The 24,829-nt window shown below is 39.1% G+C and overlaps 1 long non-coding RNA gene and 1 pseudogene across 4 annotated transcripts in view; one reads left to right on the top strand and one right to left on the bottom strand.

The window, feature by feature from the left end:
• The window catches only part of LOC108582389, a 39,820-nt gene extending 29,230 nt beyond the window's left edge, over window positions 1-10,590 (bottom strand). The window contains exon 1 of one of the 2 annotated variants that reach the window (XR_002517575.2): window positions 10,425-10,590. This is a non-coding gene — a long non-coding RNA (uncharacterized LOC108582389). The remainder of the gene's footprint in view (window positions 1-10,424) is intronic. The other variant, XR_002517576.2, reaches the window with a different exon arrangement.
• Window positions 10,591-10,712: 122 nt separating this feature from the next.
• Window positions 10,713-18,881, top strand: LOC116270022 (annotated as a pseudogene). 2 transcript variants are annotated; one of them, XR_004177888.1, is made up of 2 exons: window positions 10,713-10,821; window positions 12,675-18,881. The product of XR_004177888.1 is annotated as a sodium/potassium/calcium exchanger 2 pseudogene, transcript variant X1 (transcript). The 2 variants fall into 2 exon arrangements; XR_004177889.1 differs by lacking the exon at window positions 10,713-10,821 and adding an exon at window positions 10,901-11,174.
• Window positions 18,882-24,829: the final 5,948 nt, after the last annotated feature.

Genomic DNA, 24,829 nt, shown 5'->3' with positions numbered 1-24,829 from the left:
TGTGTTACAGAACTTCAAAGGTAAAGGAAGAATACTTCATGCATATGAGCAGATAAAGCAAGTGAAAAAATTATGGATACATGTTTCTCTACATTAGCAAACCAGGTGACGGAGTCAGTGGAACAGTATCTGCAATTTCCGGGGGCGGGGGGTGTTATAAAGAATTTGATCAAACTTATTGTTCATATATAAAAGAAATGGAAAGATTTATCAATATTAAAGATCTCACTCATAGGCCCTCTTTGTAAAAATGACTTGGTAATTAAATCCAGCTAACCAAGGTATCAATTAATATTAAAACTGTACAAGTAAGAAAATCATATTTTGGAAGAAGTAGATGGAGTATGTGACTTATTCAGTAAAGGACTAAGGCTAACTATGGCTGTAGGAATTACTTTGTTCTATGCAGTTGGGAAAGGAGTTTTAAGAAAGAATGTTAAGTTCATAAATGGCCTTGTTTTTAGCAACAAATCAGTACTACTAACATTGACAAATCAGCAAATACAAGTGGAATCGTATTATATAAAAGAACAAATGAAAGAAAATGATGAAGCATTAAAAACATAAATATCAAATGAGATGACAAATTTTAGATAAAACTTACTTCAAGCAACTGAAATGAATAAACTAGTTTATTAAGTGAAATTTAATCTCAGATTAAAAAATAAGATCCAATTCTATATAAACATGATACAGTCTCCAGGAAAGAACTCGCCCATACCAGACCTCTGGCCTAAAGAACTGTAAGATAATAAATGTTGTTTTGAAACACAAAGGTTGTGGTAATCTGTTATAGCCTACAATACAAAACCAGTAGAGCAGAGGCACAAGGTGGGGCTGAAAATCTTAAAGATGCAATTATATCTACAAACACCGTTCCCCATCCTTTATGGCCAGGAGACTGCCCCTTCCCGCACTGGCAAAAAGGGGGAGGTTGATTCTCTGTAGGAGCTAAGCCAGAGTTGTTGTTCGAACAGGCAAAGCTGAAGATAAGGGTAAGCTAACTTGGTAACCATAAAGTGAATAATAAAGTTCCCACTTTTTAGCTCAACTCTCATATACTGTTGGCAGCCAAACACAAATACTTCAGAGAGAAGAGCTTAGAGAACCCCACTCTGGGGAAATTGATCAGCCTAAGAAATTATGCACAGATACTGACATGTGTTTCTGGCAATGAAATGGTTGCATCCTCACTTGATTACCCTACAGGAAGACCTCTACTTGGCAGGTTGCATCCAAGCAAGAGCTTTCATTAGCATTTTAATGCCTGATTCGTAATTATTAACAGACAACAAAGATCACCAGATATATTAGAAAGGCCTGTGATAAGAAAACCAGGCCAGAACAAATATTACAGTAAAAAGGAACTTGTGGGAAACAGAAACTTCAGGGAGCAGAATACACAATAAGCTACAGTAAATAGTCTTGTTAATTCAAAGATACTTATCATTCACCTACTACAGTAGGCACTCATTGTTCTAGGCATTCAACATAAAGTAATGAACAAACCAAAGTTTATACCTCATGAAACTTACATTACCTCAGAGACATAAGAGAAGCTACAAGACCTATGAAATAAAAATGGGAAACAGTAATAGAAATATGCAAAGAATAAGATAGAACTTCTTAAAAGTTAAAAATGTGAGGACTTTTTACCAAGAGAAGGGTTAAATGATAAAGTTGATGAATAGCAAATGGAGAAAAGATAAAGTATTAATCAGAGGATCAGGCAAGGAGGTCAATATGAAAATAATAGAGATTCCAAAAAGGAAAGAGAAATGGAGAGAAGAAAAACTTTTCAAATATACACAAAACAAATTTCCCAGATATTTATGAGTTTCTAGGCAGAAAATAATGAATGAGAAAAGATCCACTCCAAGGTATATTATCATCAAGATTTAGAACACTGCAAGTAAAAAGACTTAAAGATCTCAAAAGAAAAAATAGATTCCATCAAAAAGGACCAGGTATTCAAATGATATCAGGCTTCTCTATAGAAACAATGAAATGTCAAATACAGTGAAGAAAGGATTGCCTTAAAAATATGGAGGGAAGATGATTTCTAACCTAGATATTTACACAAAGCCATACTTTGAAAATAGAGTATGGGAGTGGGAAAAAGACATCAAAAACATACAAGGATTCAAACATTTTCCTCCTGTGCCCCATTCTGGGGAAGACACTGGAGGCTGTGCTCCAAAAAGCAAAGGCATAAACAAGAAAGAGGCTTCAGGACATGGGGTTTTTAACACAAAGAAGAGGCGCAGAAAATTCCTAGAATGAAGTACCATGTGGGAGACATAAAACTTGGGCATAGGCTGTCAAGGAAGAAACAAGAAACTGGAAGTTCAACTGACATGTTTGAAAACACTGAGGGGAAATGAACAGTTCTATCAGAGAGTTTGGGGTGAATTAGTATACTAAGCAGCTCAACTGATTCTTATAGTTACATAATTATAGGATGTAAATACTATTAATGTATTCCAAGTGGTAATATAACTCTATGGGAAGAATGGAAGAGGGAGTATGGTGAGATGGAGGCTTCAGAGAGGGAAGGGGGAGAATATTGTGAGAGGAAGAAATCCACCTCTTCCCTGATAAACATTTAAGAGCTAACATCCAAATCAGAAAGATCAAGAGACAGGAAAGTGACCCTACTACTTTGAAAGATGGTTCTAAGTACCAGGGAACAAAAACTTTTAAAAACAAAACAGCTAAAACCTTTGAATATGGTTCTTTCTAGAGACCAGGAAGCAGAAGTGTCGGGGAGAAAGATTTACAGTTTTTCCATATACATTTGGAGTATTTGAGGGGTTCAATATATGTCACCTGTCTTCCTATCTTGACTTCAAACAAATTGGGAGATGAGCATAAAGAGAGGCAAGTGGAGAGGAACTGTCACTGTTATTACTAAGAAGTGCCAGTTTGGAGAATGGTGGGCATGAACCCCAAACAGGCTTATTACCTGAATCCCAGCATTGGGCCGGGGAGGGGGGGTGGAGGGGTGCCTGCTCACACAGTGTCAGGATGGTGAGGGATACTCCCCAGCCCACTACACCCACCACATATGTACATACTGTATGGAGGAGATGGAGGAAGCTTTAGTTCCAGCAGAACAACTTGAGACCCCTCTCCACAACCGAGCTGGGAAAATAGTGACATTGCTTTCAATTTTATGAATTGAATAAAACAAGTATTTTAGTTCAGTATTCAGAAACCACAGACACAGTAGCACCTTTCTTCTGGCTTGTCCTATGTTTGAGGCTCAAGGCACATGGCTCCTCTTTCTCAGTATTTTAAGTTTTATTTTATGTTGAAATTCTGAACCAGAAATAGGTAGAGAGTCTAGCTTAAGAAAGAAGGCAGCAGGAGCACAATTTTTTTTTTTTTTGAGTCATAAAAAGCAATGCTCCTTGCTTGCCTTCTGAGTGGGCTGTCTTGCCTTTGTACCCTCTTCTCCAGTGTGCCTCCTTTACAAGTATTATTTATCCTTATTTCCTTACTGATGTGGCTCTGAGAGACGAGGAAGTACCCTGGAGGACTCTCAGGAAGTCCCTGCTGGAATCAGTAGCAATAGTAGCCAAGGGTTGAGACACCAAGTCTCTTGATGAAATGGACAGACCACACTTCTGCCCTTGGAGACTTCACACTGTGGCTTTTTTTCCCAACTTTCCAACTTTTATTTTAGGTTCCAGAGGTAAACATGCAGGTTTGTTACACTGGTAATTGCATGTCACAGGGGTTTGATGTACAGATAATTTTGTCACCCAGGTAATCAGCAATCCTCACCCTTCTCCCACCCTCCACCCTCAAGTAGGCCTCCATGTTTACTGTTCCCTTCTTTGTGTCCATGTGTACCTGATGTTTAGCGCCCACTTATGAGAACATGTGGCATTGGTTTTCTGTTCCTGCATTAATTCACTTAGGATAATGACTATAACCTGTTTTGGTGCTCAGGTGCAATGAAGCTGAGCTGGTATTGCAAAGAAAAGCTTAATTTCAGGGCTTCCTGGGCTTTTAAGGCCAGAAAAATTCCTGTTCCTAATGTAAAAATAATAGGCATTCATCACTTCTCACCTCGTAAGTGAATAAGAAAAGAAGAAAAAGCAATCATGTGGGGGTTGGCCTTAAGTGCTGTTGCAGAAATCTCCGTCAAAAACAAAGCAGTCTGCACTTTCATCCCTCAATCCCGCAGAACTTTTTTTCTACTTTTATGGTTCTCATTGAACTGAAAAGGAAAGCCACCAGACAAAAAATGAGCCCAATGCAAAGGAAAATAAAATCAGTCCAGATTTGGAGGCCTGAGGAGAACATTTCTTAAAGAACATCAGGATATTTTGATACTTATATCTGTGATTTTTTTAAACAAGCAAAGCAGATCCTCTTAGGAAGTAGACAACTATCCTTGATTGTTGACGGGCTGTTGGTAGAAATCCATAGGTTCTAAGTATATAATCTCAACAGGAAAAATGCAACTAACTCTTAGTTAAGCAGAGACTATCATATACTATGAGAAATAGAACTCGGGCTTTGGAGCCATTATTGGATTCAAATGGAGCTGTTTGATATTGGGCAAGGTACTTAACCTCATTGAGCCTCAGTTTCTTCATCTGTGGATAATAATGGTGATAAAAACTCATGAGATTGAAAAGAGATTAGCAAACACTCTAGTTCATGGTAGGTGTGTAACATATCGGTTCTCTTTGCCCACCACTGATGCCCATCGTGGTAGTTACTATTGATGATCACCAAATCTTTCCGTTCTTCTCCCAAGCACACAATGCAACTGCACTTTCTTGCTCCCTTGAAAATAGATATGGCCATCTGATTTGCTTCAGTCCATGAGATATTAGCAGCAGTGATGCATCACTTCCAAGCTGAAGCTTCAAAAGCAAGTTCTAGGTTTGCCATGCATCTTTTCTCTCTGCAACAGCAAATGGCAATGTTCCAGATAGTGACCAGCTTGGGGTTAGGAGTTAGGATGACACAGCAAACTTCACAAAGGACAGGTAACACAAGTGAGAAACAAAAACCTTCATTGTTTTAAGCCACTGTGATTTTTGAACTTTTTGTTACCATAGCATAACCTACATCCTCCTGACTGACTCACTTTCCTTTAAGTAACTGTATTTGCCATCATCTTAATTCACTTCACTGCTATGTGTTGGCCAAAATGCCAAGCACAGGGCTAGATGCTGAGAAATGCATGATACTGACTCTTTGTTCTTACGGGGCTCATAGTAATGGGGGAAGAGTGAGGGTCATTGTCAGGAGTCTTTTAAAAATATCCCCAGTTCGGCCGGGCGCGGTGGCTCAAGCCTGTAATCCCAGCACTTTGGGAGGCCGAGATGGGCGGATCACGAGGTCAGGAGATCGAGACCATCCTGGCGAACACCGTGAAACCCCATCTCTACTAAAAAATACAAAAAACTAGCCGGGCGAGGTATGGCCTGTAGTCCCAGCTACCGGGAGGCTGAGAGGAATAATGGCGCAGAACCTGGGAGGCTGAGCTTGCAGTGTGAGCTGGACCGCCACTGCACTCCAGCCATGCATAGAGCGACCTGCCTCAAAAAAAAAAAATCCCCAGTTCTTTGTGGTTTAGCCAAAGCCGGGTTTGGAACTACTGCTTTTGTGCACATTGAATACTTCATAAGTGTGCTGATTGCCTGCAATTTTAATAACAGAGAAGCTAAAGATTTTTTTAAAAGTCAGAAAAAGTGTGGCATATGTGGAGTTAATGAAGAAAGAAATGAGAAAGTGTGGCATTGCACTTCATTTGTCCCTGGGTTGTCCAAAACTTTCTGACTCAGCTATCTTTTTTATTTTTATTTTTATTTTTTGAGACAGAATTTAGTTCTTGTTTCCCAGGCTGAGAGTGCAATGGTGACCAGCCTGCTTGCAACCCCCACCTCCCAGGTCTGTGTGTAAAATGATTCTACCTCCTCAACCTCCCAAGTAGTTGGGATTACAGGCACCTGCCACCTCACACACACAGCTTTTTTTTTTTCAGTGGAGATAGGAGCCTCACCATACATAGGGTTGGCCAAACTCCTGACCTCAGGTGATCCACCTCAGCCTCCCAAAGTGCTGGGATTACAGGCGTGAGCCACCACACCTGGCCCTCAGCCATCTCTTTTACCTTCTGCTCATGACAGTTTACTAGAATTTTTTTCCCTTGAGACTGAATGTCAAGTCAAAAACAATAAAAAATTGCCAATCATTACTATGACTCCAGAGCTACTTGCTTCTTTAAAAATTCCTTAAGTTATAAAATATAAAGCCAAAGCAATGAATTTCTAATGGCGGAATTGTAGATACAGTGGTCCCCTGGGGATGTTATTTCAGATGGGGTAAGGGGATATTTCTAACCCTATTTTAAGTCATGCCATCCTAGATAGCTATGTGAAAATGATATGGGTGCTTAGCAAAACTATTAACTAGCACCCCTTTGGCAGTTTTATATTAAAAATCCTTTATTAGCTTAAGTATGACCCAGTGATTTTTAAAATTCATTACTGATTTTTGAAAGCCTCCTCTTCAAAACAAAAAGAGCCCATTGTTCTTAACTAGTAATACTAATGACTCCTATAAACTATATGTTAAAACCAATCTTACAGCTAATAGAAGGGTAAATATGATGCCAACTAATGTTTATACTTATACAAGTATCTACAAATATAAAGAAGTAGCTCCTTAATAATTTCTAAAAGGAGACCCATTGATTAATCTACTTGAGTCTCTTAGCAAGTGCTACTGTTTAACAACTCATCTGATGGTAGTAAATTTTCTCCTGAAGCTATCCTTTCTTTGTGACTAGGCAATAAGGTCTGTGGATCTGGGAGACCTACAGTTGTTATTCAATTCCTCTGCTTCCATGTAGTGTGACTTGGACAAATGACAGGCCTTGCTTTTCTCCATTGCTACCAAGATGGAAGTTGTAGCCTTCTCAACTGTTGTGGCAATTAATTGCCAAGTTCTTGGTCAACTGCCACATCTTCAGTCGAATATGGATCTCATTGAGATGCTTTGGAACTGTGTGTCAAATAATTCTAGTCACTCCCACAACATTTATTTCCCCCTTCTCCCTTACTAAAAGAGCCCTGATTTTCTAAAAGATGACTATGTGCCCAGTTGAAACACCATTTACACTCCCTTGCAGCTATGTCTTGTGACCAAGTCGTGATCAGTGAAATGTAAGTGAAGCATTGACAGTGTGCCTTCCTAAATAAAAAGACAAAGCCTAGTAAGGAGGCCTTCTACCTTTCACCATTCACTCTTTCCCTTCTTCCTGCCTGGAACACAGATGTAATGCCAAAAGAAGAAACCATTTTGTAGCCATGAGGATAAAGCCATACATTAAGAAAGACAGATCAAAGGATCTGGGTTCCCAGATAGCATCTTGAAGCTGTTTTATAAACCCTGGGCAGTCTGCTTTCAGACTTCTTTTTACCATGAGAAAAATAAATTCTTGTTTGGTTTAATCACCAAGAATGAATTTTTTTTATATGCAACCAAATGCAAATCCCAACCAATACACTCTGTGGACTCATGAGGTCTTCACCTGGATCTCATTCCCCTTCTCACCAGATCAAGATTCAGGGTCATCTCTGGGCTGTAGGGGAAGAACCTGAAACCATAAAAATTATAGAAGATAACATAAGAAAAACTCTTCTAGACATTAGCTTAGGCAAAGAATTCATGACTAAGACCCCAAAAGCAAATGCAATAAAAACAAAAATAAGTAAATGGGACCTAATTAGAAATCTTCTGCACAGCAAAAGATATAATCAGAAGAGTAAATAGACAACCCACAGAGTGGGAGAAAATCTTCACAATCTGTGCATCTGACAAAGGACTAATATCCAGCATCTACAAGAAACTCGGACAAATCAAGAAGCAAACAAATAAAGTGAGCAAAGAACATGAATAGACAACTCCCAAAAGAACATATACAAACAGCCAACAAACATGAAAAATGCTCAAAATCACTAATTAGAGAAAGGCAAATTAAAAACACAAGATACCACTTTACTCCTGCAAGAATGATCATAATTAAAAAGTGAAAAAACAATAGATATTGGCATGCATGTGGTTAAAAGGGAAAACTTTTACACTGCTGGTGGAAATGTAAACTAGTACAACCACTGTGGAAAACAGTATGGAGATTTTTTTTAAAGAACTAAAAGTAGAACTACCATTTGATCCAGCAGTCCCACTACTGGGTATCTACCCAAAGGAAAAGAAGTCATTATATGAAAAAGACACATGCACCTGTTTGTTTATAGTAGCACAATTAACAATTGCAAAGATAAGGAACCAACCTAAGTACCTATCAACGAAGTGGATTTAAAAAATATGGTATACACCACAGAATACTACTCAGTCATAAAAAGAAATGAAATAATGTCTTTTGCAGCAACTTGGATGGAATTAATGGCCATTATTCTAAGTGAAGTAACTCTGAAATGAAAAACCAAATATCGTCTGTTCTCACTTAAAAGTAGGAGCTAAACTATGAGGATACAAAGGCACTAGAATGATATACACTTTGGGAACTTCGGGGGAAAGATTGGGAGGAAGTGAGAGATAAAAGATTACATATTGGGTATGGTGTACACTGCCCAGGTGATGGGTGCACTAAAATATCAGAACTTACCACTAAAGAACTTATTCATGTAATCAAAACTACTTGAACCCTAAAACCTATTGAAATAAAAATTTAAAAACAAAAACAAACAGCAACAACAAAAGATCCTGGTAGGAACAGTATGACATGGTTGTAGAAATAATTTTTTTAATTATGTTAAAATATTTTCTTTTAAGCAGAACTTTGTGCATGATATTCCCCTCCACACCCCATGTAGCCAGAGGCACCTATTGCCTCAGGGAAGAATAGGATTGTTAAACTAGGAAAATAGACAAAGGCAGGGTAAAAATAAAGCCTAATTGGTTACCCAGAGGTCCAATTTGTATAGAAAAAGCAAAATAAATGCACAATTGTTTTCTTTTTCCTAAAATAGTTTTGAAAATTATGAACTGGTTCCCTCTCAACCATCAAGCAATCAATCTGTTCAGTTGTTTTTAAAATATTATCAATTAATAGATATAATCATGTTTGATGTGTTTTAAACAATTGCGATCTTTTTTTTTTTTTTTTTTGGATGCTCAAATTAGCTCATCTTTGGTCAATGACTGCCTGTTTGAATTGTTCCCTGAGTCTTCTTGACACAACCCTAGTGGTAGTTGATAGTTTTCTTACTTTCTGAAAATATTTACAGATAAAATGATATGATGCTCTGGGATTTGCTTCAAAATGATGACACAAGAAAAAGGGGTGTAGATGAAATATGGCCGTGAGTTCATAATTGTTCAAGCTGGTGCTGGCCCCACGGAGATTCATTATACTACTTTCTTACATTTGTGTATGTTTGAAGTTTACTAAATTAAAAGTTAAAGATAAAAAAATTCAGTCAGGCACCTATAGTCTTCAAGCACTTGGGAGTCTGAGGCTGGAGGATGGCTAGAGCCCAGGAATTCAAGACAAGCCTGGGCAACATAGCAAGATCCAGTCTCGAAAGGAGAAAGGAAAAAAAAAAAAAAAAAAGTTGAGTCTTGAATGCCTGACTTTGATTGGGAGGGAGTGGGGAGAAAAAGATTTCTAAGTTCCCAAGGCTTCCCTTGACTTATCGATGAGTAGGCAGAGAGGTCTGACTACGGAGCTGTACTCTAAGTTAGAGGTCAGGAGCTCTCAGGATATACCCATTACCCCCATCATAAGGAGGGCATGAGGAAACCCTCTTGGATGGGGGAGAGAACAGAAGGTTGGAGGGTAAGGAGAGGGGAAAATGTGCGAAAAGCTTCCAGAGCGTCACGAGGTGGGTACCTCTTGGCAGCTTTGCTGGTGGGCACAGGGTTGGGTAAAAGGGGTTCCTTCACTACCAGTTTGTCTTACCATCGTCTTCCATTCTTCGGCCCAGATTCTAGTCTTTCAGCCCCAACAAGCCTGATTCTATTTCTTGTGGTCAAGGGGATCTTGCTTTCCAGACAGGACAGGAAGGAGCACTAGGCTGGAAATCCCGAGGCCAGAAGCCGAAGCCTATCAGTGATTCAAAATGACACTGGGTATTGGGTCTTAGTCTCATCATCCATGAAATGAAAGGTCACCCTGCAAGCCTGAAGCCCCTGCAGTGTCCCAAGCATCCAAATGCAACACTCAAGAAACCCTGAACTCCAACAGCCTGTCCTGCAGGCCTCCGTTCCTTTTCACTGAACGTCTTTTTCCACCATTACACATCGCATCGCCTCCTAAAGAAAAGCGCGGCTGCTATCACTTTTTGCAGATAATTGGAGAGGCGGTGCCCAGCATAAGATGACCCCAAAGTTGACAGCACTTTCAGGCTTTGTGAATTAGGCGCGTCACCGACCTGTACGATTTCTCCTCTCTGCCCTTGCTCGCCTGCAAATCCTGACCCCCGTCCACACTGCGGAGAAATCTCCTAAGAGACTGCTGCCAGCGTCGCCTCTGCGCCCAGGAGGCGTGGAGCAAAGGACTCCGGAGCTGAGCGCGCTGCGGCCCCGCTCCCAGCGCACAGCCCAGAGGGAGGGGCCGGCGGGGGCCGGGCAGCGGCAGACTCGGAGCGCCGGGCTCACAGCGGCTCAGTCTCCTGCCGAGACCAGCCCCGGCTGGCGAGAACGGCGGCCAGTGCGAGCCAGAGCCCGGGCCTCAGAGCGGGTAGGCGGAGGGCCGGAGAGAGCGGCGGACTGCAACGGCGGGCCGCGCTCGGGGGCCCCGCCGTGTGCGCGTCCTCCCATCTTATCCTGGTAAGTGCGGGCGGCTGCGCCCCGCCTGCCGCTGTAGCCGCGGTGGTCGTGGTGCCCGGATCCCAGTTGCGGGCATCCCGTTGCTGCGCTACAGGCTCACAGGTGGCTCTGCCGTGGATGTGGGCGCCCCAGGCCCCGCTAGGAGTTAGCCAACTCTCTCTGCTCCGGGGCGCGGATTTGGAGCCCCCGCCTCTCCTACCCTTGCTTTTGACTTGGGATGGGGAGCGCGGGGAAAGGCCTGCCGTCGGGGGAGACGCGTAGAGGGGCGCTTCCCTTCCCCAGTCACCTACAAACGACTCAGGGGGATGCGGGCCAACCGCCTCACCAAATGCAACCCAGCTCTAAGCTCACAGGTGGGGCGTCTGTCCTTTAGATTTATTTTCCTATTAATCCACCAGGGAAAGTTTGGGACCACGCAAGGCAAAGTTGGGGCGCGGCTGGGGGCGAACTTCTCCTACGGAGGCAGCTCTCGGGGAGACGAGCGGTGGGTTTGCAGGGGAAGCGAGGATCCGGCTGGAGATGACTTTGCGCCCGGGGAGTTGAATCTGTCCCTTGATGGTCGCCCGGGCCGGGCATTTAGACAATCCCCCGAGTGCTGTGAATCGCTTAATCGTTCCTGCTAAGCGTTGACGTTCGCAGCCAGCTGGGAATCTCCGTGATGGGTTCGGGTTATCTCAGGAGTAGCAGCAACTCAGCTGGGTTGATTTGTGCTCTTGCTTTGCTCTGAAAACCTGAGCTCCAGCTAATCTCAGTATTTAAGTAGCGTGTGTTTAATTAGCTTATTTTACACCTGAGATTATCTCAGCGACTGCCTCCAAAATGAAATCGTTGATATGGAAAAGAATAGTCTTTTTAAAGAAAAACTAAAAAGAGGACTCTTCAGAATATCAGCTGTCATGTCTGGCTATTTTACCCATCTCCTCCATGGGATAGAGAATGAAAACTCTGCTTTGGATATCTAACCTATTAAAGTCAGTGCTGGGGCTATTTTGGGCAGATTTTGTGGACAGAGGTATTGCTACAACTTGCGTATTGTTTATGAAATACACATGTGGTCTCTCGAAATAACCTTGTTATTTCACTGCATCGGGAGTTGTTTGACTTACTAAGCTGCCTATTTTAAATATGACTAAAGGCTGTTTTTTAAAAAAAGCTTTAGCTGCAAACAATGTCTAGTTTAGGGAAGACAGCTTGTGCATATCACCAGAATATTTTTTTGTAAACTTAAATTTGTAAAGGACTACTTTCCCACATCTGATAAAGGAGAGGCTTTTTATGAAAAATAAGATCTGATATCACTGTGTGTGCAGAAAAAATAAAACTAAATTAAAGAAACACTTTCCAAATGATAGCTTAAATCAGAAAAATTTGCCTACAATTGAGAATTATGTAATTGGACCAAAAGAAAACAATGAATAATTGTTAGTTGCCAAGTACCTAGACAGTTCTGAAAGAAGTGGGACCTACTTATAGCACTGGAAGGTTGTTACATGATTTAAGATGAGATAATCTGATAGATTTTTCACCTATAAAATTTTTATTCTTACATCTGCATTCTCTACACCTATCATTGGATTTACCAAAATATTTATTTGGGTTTATACATACATCTTCATAAGTGCCACATCCTATACTAAGTGCTACATATGTTTTTACTCATCTTAAAAACAATCCTGGGTGATAGGTACTGTAACTGTCCCCATTTCAAATGAAGAAACTGAGGCACAGAAGTAAAGTAACTTATCCAAGATCACACAGCTGCAGGACAGGACTTAATCATATCTGCAAATATCTTTTTATTAAAAAGACATGATTTTATGATGTACTTATTCTCTTTTTTATTTTTATTTAAGCATAAATGATGAAAGTTGCCTGTGAAGCATAAGAATCCCTGATTGTGAAAGTGCCCCACAAGCATCGTTAACTATAAAGTAAGGAAAAGTATGAAAGAACCATCTGGTTGAGTCTAAAGTTGGAAGATCACCATATCCACCAGAAGACCCAGGATGGATCTGCACCAAAGCACCACCATCACTTTCCTAGAGAAATGGTGTTTGGATGAGTCACTGTCTGGCTGCAGAAGACATTATCATGTCAAGAAAAAACTGAAGTTAATTCGAATCTTAGGCCTTTTCATGGGTCTGGTAGCCATTAGCACTGTCTCATTTTCAATCAGTGCCTTTTCTGAGACAGACACACAGAGCACAGGAGAGGCCAGTGTTGTAAGTGGCCCTAGGGTAGCACAGGGTTACCGTCAGAGAACTCTCTTAGATTTAAATGACAAGATTCAGGATTATACTCCACAGCCACCTATTCCTAAGGAAGGTGAGTCTGAGAATAGTACAGATCATGCCCAAGGAGACTACCCGAAAGACATCTTTTCCCTTGAGGAGAGAAGAAAAGGTGCAATCATTCTGCATGTCATTGGAATGATCTACATGTTCATAGCCTTAGCCATTGTCTGTGATGAGTTCTTCGTTCCTTCTTTGACTGTCATCACTGAAAAACTGGGCATCTCTGATGATGTGGCTGGAGCCACCTTTATGGCTGCAGGGGGGTCAGCCCCAGAACTTTTCACATCTCTCATAGGGGTATTTATCGCTCACAGCAACGTTGGCATAGGCACAATTGTAGGTTCAGCAGTATTCAACATCCTCTTTGTTATTGGCATGTGTGCTCTGTTTTCTAGAGAAATCTTAAACCTGACATGGTGGCCGCTCTTTCGAGATGTGTCTTTCTACATTGTTGACTTGATCATGCTGATCATATTTTTCCTGGATAATGTCATCATGTGGTGGGAAAGCTTGCTTCTCTTAACAGCTTATTTTTGCTATGTGGTTTTCATGAAATTCAACGTCCAAGTAGAAAAATGGGTGAAGCAAATGATAAACCGCAATAAGGTCGTCAAGGTGACAGCACCAGAAGCCCAAGCAAAGGTTGGTGGTGGTGGTTTTTTATTTAATGCTTTTCTTGACTACAGTTCTGAATTATTATGTTTTTGATATCTGCAACTTTTTTGATGTGATGGTGTTTGGGGTTCTTATGGATAGCAGATTGATTCTGCAGTTCTGTGATAGCTAGACTAACATAGCAGTGGAAAAAATAATTTTAGGGTATTCTTGCAGATGTTTACTAAGTTGCCCAGCTACTTGCTTCAGAGTAAAACACTTGTAAATATAGGTTACATAAGCCTCCCAGAGCCGATTCAGCAGTTATTTGTCTCTTATTTTCTGAAAGTGGGCATAATGATTTTGTGAACAATTTAATTTTCACAGAAAAACGCGTATGTGCCTAGAAAGTTGCAAGGCCTTTTCTTTTTTAATGAACACATGACAAAAACCAAGAAAGAACCATCTCTTTAGAGACGTCTGAGGAAGAAAGTTTGTGTCACCATAGCTGTACCTTCTAGTCAGCAGCCTAGCCCAGCAGGGCTTGTCATTATTGTTGTCATGGCTGTTTTTCTTGATTGACACAATCATGCCTTAGATCACTTGACCAGGAACTGATCAGTATCCATTGTAAAGAGAGTCATTGGCCAGCCCCACCATCTGCCTCTGCATCACAATGACCCATTTTGCACACCATAATAAACATGACTTCACTAGTTTTAGAGTAGAATTTGAGGGAGTTTTAATAACAATAGTGGCCATCCTACCACTTAGGTGGGTGGAAAGCATGTTGGTAAAGAGCTTAGAAGTAATTCCTGCAAACACGTAAATTTTTAAAGTAGTGGACAAGTGGCATCAATAAAATTGTGTGTGGTATTGTAATTTCAGTTCTGATTTATATCCCAGCAGTGAAATGTCATCTCTGAATGTGATTTTAAACAGAAAGTCAAAATACATACATAGACTTTTCGTGCCAGCATCTGCGAAAATTCTCATGTATGCAAAAAACAGATGTTTCAGCAGGGGGTGAGAGATTTTGTCCAAAAAGAAAAATGATATTAATTTAGTTAAATTTACATAATTCTTTTATAGCCAATTTTGATGACCATCATTTTCATTGCAGCCATGAAATGGAAGCAAAGTGCAGGAAAAAAGACTAGTAATATTTCTACTTGTACTACATTTTTTTCTAACATTTCTCTCATATGCTTGTTTGTTAGAAACTATAGTAAAACCAAAAAATCATTTAGCAAAATATGTGGCAAACAAGCATTCAGATGTGACAACTGAGTACATCTCCTTCAGGGCATAAGATAGGACCATCATTGGAAGTTCTCCCCTACTCTAACTTAGCAGCCGAAAAGATGATCCCTCAAGTGCTCTCCTCAAGTCTGTTTGGGTGGTTTACATTGATAATCTTCAGTTTATTCCAATTAAAGTACTGAACGATTGTCAAGGAAATGCATATTTTTTAGAGACAAGGAAATGATTCAACGTCTTATACATTTCTTGGGCAGATCAATGGCAAAAAGTCTGTTTGAGAACTCAGTACTTTCTTGTTTTCTTACACCCTAGTGGAACTTCATTAACTTAGACGGAGACTTGGCTGAACGTTATATTGGCAACATTTATGAAAAATGAACCTGCAGAGCAATACAATGGTGTATGTAGGATTGCGGGAGGATTTTGTATTCTGATTTTAGTGGGGTGGGAGATGGTTTCATGCATTTTAGAAATAGCTTTCCCAATACAGGTTTATAAACTATATTTAGTCAATTATAAACCATTCATTAAAGTAGCCCTGGAAGGATCTTTACCTACTCAATTAGGTGACTATTGTATCGTTTTTATGATTATTTTAAAGTGAGAAATTCAGGTTGTCATCCCTTAACACTTGTTATTTATATCCATAATTTTGTGCTATACTTAATATTGTGTGTTCTAAAATTTGGAATTTCTACATTTACTTAATTTAAAAAGAAGCAGATTATATTCATAACTATTTATGTTTCTGATTCTCCCCAAAATGTGTTCATTGTATTGTTTTCCATTTAGCACCAAATAGCTTTAACTGATTCCATTTAGTCATTAATGTTTCTTTTGACATTCGATAACTAATGGAAGTAGAGATTTTTTTCTAAACGAAGCTATGTCTTAATTTGTACTTCTCAAAAAAATGCCAGAGCGCAGTCACACGTTTTTAAGTGGAACGTGCATAAGGATGTGTGATTTCCTTTAGGAAATTTCACCTTGCCAATTTCACTTTTGAATTATTACTGGAATTTTTTTCAGTAATTACAGCCTTTATCATATGCCTGATTTCAGAAACTCAGGGAGGTTTGCTCCCCAAGCAATGAACATAAGGTGTCATCTCCGAATGTGATTTTAATGTAATTAAAATCTTTTGGGATGAATCCTTGAGTGTGGTCATCTAGTCCCCTGGGCTGCAGAGTTGAATTCTGACTGTGTAGCTTACCTTTCTTACAGAAATTAATGCTTCTGACATCACCAAAACATTTAGGAAAAAAAGACTTTAAGTCAAATGCGGCCTTCGATGGAGTTTCATAGAGAGAAATGTGCTGTACAAGAATTTAGGAAGCAAAATACTCAGCATGTTTTCATGCAAAGCCACTTCATTGTCCTATTTGCAAAATTATGGGGCATGGGAGTTTGGGAAGGTAGAGGAAACACGTTTTAGATATTCTTATACAAATCATCAAATGGTTCTTGCTAAAAAGTCAACTCTGCTGGGCTCTAGGCAGTGAATAGCTTTGAAACTACTTGCTTCATAGACAAATAGAAAATCTTAATTTGGTTCCATTGTTGATGATGTACATCATAGGGTAACTGTGAAGCATGGAAAAATGTGAACTGGCATTTTTTTTTCATAGTTAAAGCAACAGTTTCTCATCTCATTTAATTTCTCTACCTTGTGTGTGGTTCTTATTTTTATTATTGTTATTTCTTTTAGTGATGCTACTACCCTTTTTGAAAAGTTGTATACTGTCATGATGCAGTGACGAGACCCTGGGGCTTTTACTCAAAAAGGAAAGAGTTTTTAGCCTGGTTGTGTAATAAGCCCAGTGATTTCAGAGAAGTCATTTTAACTCTCTGAGCCTCAGTTTCCTAACTGGAAAATGAGAATAATGATACCTACTTCATAAGATTGGTAAAATTATTAAATGAAGAAATGAATGTTAAGCATCTAGCGTGATCCTTGGAAAATGTGGGTTGTTTTCAATAAATGTTAATGCCTTCCTTTTATGTTTCATTCTTAAATGAAAAATGAATTGGAATAAATTATTTTAGATTCAAGAGTTATAAAACATTCTTTGAAGACTGAATTTGCTCCAGTGAATCCTCGAGTTAAGCAGGCCGTTTTACCCCTTAGGGTTATATAATATTTGCTGTATTATAATATTCATAAGCTCTAGTTCACATACAGTGAATATAAATGGGCCAAACATTAACTCCAAGGAAACTTCAAAATGTCTTTATTTTGTCCTGGAATTTTATTATTTAGAATTTTACTTAAAGTGAGTAGCTCATTGGTTGGGACTTAGCAATATCTGTGCTGAGCAGAGACTTTTGCTCTCGGGGTATTTTTGTTTATAGATGCTTGGGGCTCTCTTCTTAAAACGTTTCTATAGTTGGTTAGGAATAAGTTTGAATCCTGCAGGATGTGAAGCAGTTAAGTTTCAGGTCATTCGGCTCATTTTGCTGTGCTCCTGGCCTGGCTGCTGGGGGCTGTTGATCTGTTATGGTGCTAGGCTGTCATTGGCCTAGAAAGCAGCTGTCCATGGTATTTAACTTCGTCTTAGACTTGGCACTGTAATCTGACAGCAAATTGGCCTGGTTCTAATGAAGGGCACGATCTAAATAAAGATGCCTAAAGCTGGATAGTTGGAGGGCCGGACTACTTAGTAATTTAGGTGTGCTTTGCTTTATTCAGTTTGTGTGTTTCTGAAAAGCTGTAAATGATTTTAGCAATTCAAACTGTGATTAATGGTCTTTGGAAACTCAGGATTAAAACAAAATTATAAATATTCTTCTTTTTTTTTATTTTTATTATTTTTTATTTGTATAATTTTAATGGATACAAGTGCAGTTTTGTTGCATGAATATATTGTGTAGTGGTGAAGTCTCGGTTTTTAGTGTATCCCACCACTTGAATAATGTATATTGTACCCATTAAGTAATTTCTCATCCCTCAGTCGCCTCTCACCCTTCCAAGTCTCTCTTTTCTCTCATGAAGTATTTCTTGTAAAGTACTAAGCCATAAATAATTGTATAAGTATACATGTGTTGCCCCAACTTTGCTTAAGACACAGATTTTATTAATTAGTAAAATTAATATACAAGCTTCAAAGTAGGTAAGATGGTCCTTATATTAAATAAAAAGATGTATTACTTGATAGATTTGGAAACTAATTCTCTGTCTTTCTTTAAAAAAGTTTAGGCATTAAAATTCTTAACTGACTGTGAAAGTAGTGTGTTTATCTAGGGATATAGCTTGGTGATATTTTCCTTATTTTGTTTCCCTCTACTTATCCTAAAAGTAAACCCATCAGTTACTGCTTGTGATTCAGGGAGCGAACAAGGCATTTTGAGAGACCCCAAAGGGCCCAGTGGATTTTGATACACACAGTTCAAATTGCCCTTGGCTATTTCCCTTGCTATTCTGGTTTCCCCTGGCAACAGATGACCTAAACTTTGTGAAGCCTAGAGAACTGGAGTCCCCATATGTCTCCCTTCCACCTTCCCTTTCTATTCCTCTCTTTGTCCTTCTTTTCCTCTCCTCTTCCCTTCTTTTCGTTTGTCCCCCTCCCCTCTTTTTTGGTAGAAGTAGATAATTTGTATCTTAACTTTAGCAAAGAGTGGGATCGTATGTTAAGCTGCTGTATGGCTACTGGGGACACAAGTACATCCACAGTGTGGATTTGACAGGTTTAGTTTTTCCATTCTTTTATTTTCAAACTTCTTTTGTTTTAGATAAGTCTCTAGTAACCAGAATATACATGCACTTTATTTAATTCAGTTTCACAAGCATTATCTTTTAACTGGAAAGTTTAGTTTGTTTATATTGACTGTGATTACTGTAACATTTGGATTCTGTTTCATCATGTTATTATTTACTTTCTATTTGTTTTGGCCTTTCTGTTTCTTTTAGAATTTTTTCTTGCCTGTTTTTGAATTTTTTTCTAAATCTGTTTTTCCCTTTAATAGTTTGGAATGTATACACTCTATTTCTATTATCTTGATGCTTGCCTTAGAAATTTTAACCTGTGTGGCCGGGCACGGTGGCTCACGCCTATAAGCCCAGCACTTTGGGAGGCCGAGGCAGGTGGATCACAAGGTCAGGAGTTCAAAACCAGCGTGGCCAAGATTGTGAAACCCCCGTCTCTACAGAGACCTGTATCGACAGGAGGCTTATGCAGCCACCTGTTTCTAACCCGTGGCTCAGGAGGTTGCGCGGTGAGCCAAGATCGCGGGCCACTGCACTCCAGCCTGGGCGACAGTGAGACTCCATCCCAACCAAAAAAAAAAAAAAAGAAAAAGAAAGAAAGAAAGAAATTTTAACCTGTGTATTTAACTTAACATAGTATAAAGTTAATTAAGATGTTTATGCTCCAGCTAAACAACCTGAGTACCTTAGAAAATTACTCAGTCACCACTTCACCCATTGTATATAATTTGAAGTCCAGAATTTAAGTTCTATTTTGATGTGTTTTTGTTTATTTGTTTGTTTTTTGAGACTGAGCCTCCCTCACTTCTGTCAGCTTCAGGCTGGCTATCTCGATCACTGTAGCCTCCCCTGCCTCACTACCTCCTGCCCCCAGTTTCCTCCCGAGTAGCTGGGACTACAGGCCACCACCACGCCTGCCAATTTTCTGTATATTTTAGTAGAGGCGGGTTTCACCATGGCCAGGATGGCTGATTCCTGACCTTGTGATCCACCACCCGCCTCCCAAAAGTGCTCAGATTATATGTGAGCCTCACACCACTGCCTAACAATTTTCAGATGTTTCTTTGTAAACAGCTTTATTGAGGTTTAATTTTTTAAGCCTCATAAATTAGACATTGTCATTTTACCGTCACTGTTTTTAGATTTATCCACATATGTACTGGTTTTTCCCCTCCTCATTCCTTCTTGTATGTCAAACCTTTTATCTACAGGTTTTTCCTCTACTCCTTATGTACATTCATAATGTTTCTTAATCTGTTAATAGTAAATGCACCTGATTTTTATCTACTTAGAGTTGTATTTCACTTTTGTTCTTGAAATATAGGACAAAAGTAGTGAGTAGAAAATTATTTTCTCATCCCACTTTGATAATAATATTCCACTGTCCCTCAATTCCATTTTGCCATTGAAAGACTACCATCCATGTAAACATTGCTCCTTTATAAGAAATTTCTCTTTTTTCATTGACTACTTTTAAGGTTTTTGCTTTGAGTATTTGGCATTTTCCTTAAGATATGTCACGTGTGATCTTCTCATTTAGGTATCCCCTATTTGTGACTCACTAGGTTTCTTGATTTTGAGGATTAGTGCTTTCCAGCAATTTTGCCGCTACCCCAATCTTCCTATAGTCTGCCTTCTAGAATTTCAGTTAGACATATCTTATACTATCTTATCTTCCATGTCTTTTCACTGTTCATGGTTTTCTGTCTGTGATCCTCATTCTTGTCATTTCTTCATATCTATCTTCTAGCTTCTCATTTTCTCTTTAATTTTGTCTAATCTGCTCTAAAGCTCATCTGTTGAGTTTCTAATTTTAGTTATGTTATTCATTTCTACAAGTCTTATGTGGCTCTCTTTCAAATCTATTAGGTTGCTTTTCATTGTTTCTAATTTCATCATACTTTTAATGCCTCTTAATTCCTCTAAACATGTTAAGTATATTTATTTTATATTTCATTGTTGATAAATTTTGTGGCAATATCCTTGTGGGTCTAGTTTTGTTGTTTTATTGATTCTTAACTATGAAAGTTTTTTAAACTTTGAGCACATGTTTCTTGGAACTTTTCCTGTGGGACTCCACTGAGGCCTGGGTTTTAAGTGCATTCCTCCAGAGAGGATTGCTGTCCTGTCGAAGGTCTGGGAGTACTACCAACTGGGGCCATTCTAAGCTACATGTTTGACTTTTTTTTTTGCTACCCGGGTAGTGTGAATTCAGACTGCAAACCCATATGAGTGAGCCTGTGCTTAAAAATTCTTAAGGGAGATTCATCTTTCTTCCCCTTGTTCAACTTTCAGCAGCACTAAAAACCAAGACTCAAATAGACACATCCTACCATCTCCCTTTGCGAGGTAGTTTTTCTTTTTTCTTATTTGTTTACTCAAAGTGTCAACCCTTCAGGAGTCTCAGCTTACAGATACAGAAGGTCTCTGAACTCTCTTCCCCCTATCAGGCCTCATGTTTGTACTTTAGGTTTTGTAAAAACCTAGTCTTTAGGCGGCCAGGGAATGGCAAATACCTTGAAGGCAAAGCAACACAGACATTTCTAGACTTGTATTTAGTCAGTGTTCCGGGTTCTAAGAATCCTTTATTCCTCACTAAATAAAATAGATATTTAAAAAATATATTTAAAGTGTAATATTCCCACATTTTAGGGAGTACTATATTAAGAAGGGTTTGTTATTCTATTGCCAGAAATATATGCTTCAGACTATAGATTTCTCAAAAGATAATGCATACAACAAGTGACACTGTTAGGGAATTTTGATGGCATTTTTTTCAATGTTTAATACAGCCTGAGCATCATAGTAAAGTTTCTCATCAAAATAATAAATCCTAGAAACAGCAAGTTTTAGTCATTCAAATTTGAGGGGCAATTCTAACATGAAGTTATATGAGGCCATTTTAAATTTTAGGTTTGCCTTTTAATATATTTATCAAATACTAATGTATTCATTGTACAAGAGTATAAAAACACATCAAAATATAAAAAAGAAAATTTTGAACAGTTTATATTCTCTCCATTGCATCATTCAAAGATGACTATGCACATTTTTGTATATAGCGTTCTTCTGAACTTCTCATACATATACACATGCATATGTACCTAGACATATATACACACACCTATATATTTAAATAAATAGGAACATATTGGACATGCAAAATTTTAAATTTACCATATTGAATATATACAGTTTTAAGATTTTTTTTAAGAATTTGGTCTATTATGGAGCCTTTTCCCTGTCATTAAATGTTTTTCTAAAATGCTATTTACTGTTTAGTATTATCATAATACAGAAAGCCTTTTATGTTGCCATTTGTTGTAATATTTCACTATTATAAAAAATACTACAACAAATAGCTTTACACATGAATTTCTGATTTCATAGAAGCAGAATTTCTGGGTCAGGGCTTATTAGCTTTTTAAAGTTTCTGCCACATTGCTACATACTGGGTAGTGTTGAATATTATAATTTTTAATGTTTTCCAGTTTCATAGATGAAACATAGCATTTTAATTTTTTTTAATGTGCATTGCTTTATTTGGGAGTCTGAGCTTTGAAACATATGTTTATGAAGAATGACATTTTTCTTTTATAGATTGCCAGTTTCCTGTGTCCTTTGTGGCAATTTTAAAGCTAGCTGTGATGACTCACACAAAGATCTCTTACAAATATATGCTGAGAATCACTAACTTTAGCTCTCCTTTCTCTCCCCATTTCCACACCTAAATGAAGCCAGGAAGTTTTTGCAGGTTTTGTTTTTGTTTTCGTTTTAACGGGAGAATTATTCTGAAGAGAAGTCCTCATGACCAAAGAGTTGGGAAATGAAGTTTTCAGGGACTGGGATGGGCTCCTCGGCCATTTAACTTTGGGGGATTCTCTACCTCCAAGAAACCCTATTGAAACATCTGGAATGTGGGAGATTCGCCCTCAGTGACCTAACAGATTTTTGGCTGGTCATTTCTATCCTCAGGAGCTGTAATATTTACAATGTGGAATATTCTAACCAGGCCAAAGCAGCAATCTAATACATTCACCCTAAACAGAAGATCAGAGTCTAGCCATACCCATGTCACCCAACTCTTTTTCTTAACTGACTTACATGTAGTAGTTTCTCTCAAATGATTTAATTGACTTGACCAAGCAATAATTTTAGCTTAAGCATGCTGTGGGAGGTAGCTTTTCCATCCAGATGGGAGAACAACGTGCATGGGAGAAAGTCATTTAAGTTCACTGTAGGACACTAGACCACCTCAGCACTGGTGGCTTCTGGTGAGGAAAACTATCCCTGGCAGCTGCATGTGTGTCCCTGGACTGCTGCTCTCTGTAGGTCTCTCCAAAGTCAAGAGAAGAGAGGGATCTGAAAAGTAGGCAGTGCTTAATACCAGGTACTTACTACATCAACACTCTGAAATAAATATTATCACCTCCATCTGCAGATCAGGAATCTGAGGATTGGGAAACACAAATGATTGCCTAAGGTTCAAATTTAGTGATATTTAAACTGCATTTGAACTTGAGCCTGTCTGATTTCAAAGTGCAAGCTAGTTCTCTTGTACCTTAGAGCTTCTCACTGGGCAGTTAAGAATACAGACGAGGCAGGCCTCCAAACTAGATTCACTTTTCACATTGGGAGCTGTCAAATCAGTGACTTTCAAATGTTTTTGACCATGACCCATGTAAATATATTTTACCTCTCAACTCAATATGTATGTGCACATGCATGCACACATACATATGTGCATATTTACATATCCATATAAAGATAAAATCTAAGTATAAGGCATTTTTATGTTTCTTAAATTTTTCATTCTATTAAAAATACTGGTTTCAACTTTCTAAAATAATTTCATGGACCACCAAAGGGCTGTGGCCTTAGATATGTTAAGAATGTTTTTTTTCCTTCTTTCTTTCAGCAGGGCTGCCCTGCAAAGCTTTACTAGTGGTGTACTCTACAAGGGCATCTGTTTGATCAAGGTGACAAACAGGAGAAGGAAGCCAGACATCACTCTACTGAATGAGTGGAATGCACTGGTGTGGGACTGTGGCTGCCTAAAGGAAGGGGTGCCTTTTCTTAATTCCACAAAGGTGTCTTTTGGCCTGGTGGTGGCCTTGCTTCTTACCCTCAACTTTTCCTTTTAATAATTAATTTAGCACTTCAGAGCCATTGATCTAAAAGGACCATTAAATACATGTAAATCCATGCTAATCTTCATGACTGGTACTCTTTCAGCCATTTAGACCTAGATCCACACGTCATCATTACTTCCTCCGCAAGCACACACACCATCTATGCCCATTTGGCTAACTCTGACGATTGCAGATTTCTGCAGAATCCTGACGCCAACACCCAGCAAACCGTATATTGCTCTCTGGCTCTGAGATAAAACGATTGCAGAGTAAAAAAGGCATAGATCACAGCGTGATATGCTTGCTGAGCCTCCAGTCATTCTTGATTCCCAGTGAGCTTGTCATCAGGTGGAAAAGAAGTGTGGGTGAAGCAGAGAGGTTATGAAATCAGAGAAAAGCAGAATCTAGACAAGAAGCTGCACTGAGATTAGGTGGGTTTCGTTTTTATGAAGGATTGGATTTGTAAACCAAATGATGCAGACATTGTTCTTGTATGGGTTAAAACTGGTGGTTTTGGAAAGGATCTGGGCACCAGGCCATATTTAATGTCATGTTCACAGTTTTAAAGGGTGCAGTCACAATTTTGCATCAGCAGGACTAAGCCTGGAAAGAAGTCCCTTTCGTCTCGGACACTGGCTGCATAACCCTGGGCCAGGCACTTTGCCCCAAGCATCTTCTCTTTGGAAATGAAAGGGCTAGTTTACCTCCAAGATCCTGCCAGCTCTGATAACTCTGTGCTTCTCTGTTAATGGGAAAGAAACAAGTGTACTTGCTTGTATTTATGGGTTGGCCAACAGAAGAGATAGTCAGGTCATGAATCGCTGAACTTCTTTCCTTCAGAGTGCCTTTCCAATTAAGAAACCCAATTAAAGAGGATTGCTTCCTTTGGAGGAGTAATGAGGGGCTTCTTTATCCATCTATAGGACCTTCTTGGAAAGGGCCAGATGAGTTTCTGCTTCTCTGTAAGTAACTCTCTTTTACTGCTTGATGGATGTTGAGTTACACAAGCAGGGTGCAGGTAG

This window comes from Papio anubis, chromosome 13, assembly GCF_008728515.1.
Source record: "Papio anubis isolate 15944 chromosome 13, Panubis1.0, whole genome shotgun sequence".
Lineage (NCBI taxonomy): Eukaryota > Metazoa > Chordata > Mammalia > Primates > Cercopithecidae > Papio > Papio anubis.
This window is presented reverse-complemented; position numbering and strand designations above follow the sequence as displayed.